The sequence below is a fragment of the Lupinus angustifolius genome, chromosome LG19 (genome assembly GCF_001865875.1).
Source record: "Lupinus angustifolius cultivar Tanjil chromosome LG19, LupAngTanjil_v1.0, whole genome shotgun sequence".
NCBI lineage: Eukaryota > Viridiplantae > Streptophyta > Magnoliopsida > Fabales > Fabaceae > Lupinus > Lupinus angustifolius.
Genome location: NC_032027.1, coordinates 16,954,440 through 16,954,773, shown reverse-complemented (window position 1 = coordinate 16,954,773; position 334 = coordinate 16,954,440).

Sequence of the window (334 nt, the reverse complement as noted above, 5' to 3'; positions counted from 1 at the left end):
AGGATTCAGATAAGGATTAGGATAGGGAATAGGATTAGGATTAGGATTTTGATTAGGATTAGGATTAGGATTTGGATGAGGATTAGGATTAGGATTAGGATTAGGATAACGATTAGGATTAGAATTCGAATTAGGATTGGTTATAGCATTGGGAATATGACTAGGTCAGATTAGGATTTCTATTAGGATTTGGATTAGGATTGGGATTAGAATTAGGATTAGCATTAGATTAGGACTAGGATTAGGATTAGGATTAGGAATAAGATTAGGATTAGGATTAGGATTAGGATTAGGATTTGAATTAGGATTAGGATTAGGATTAGGATTAGCATTC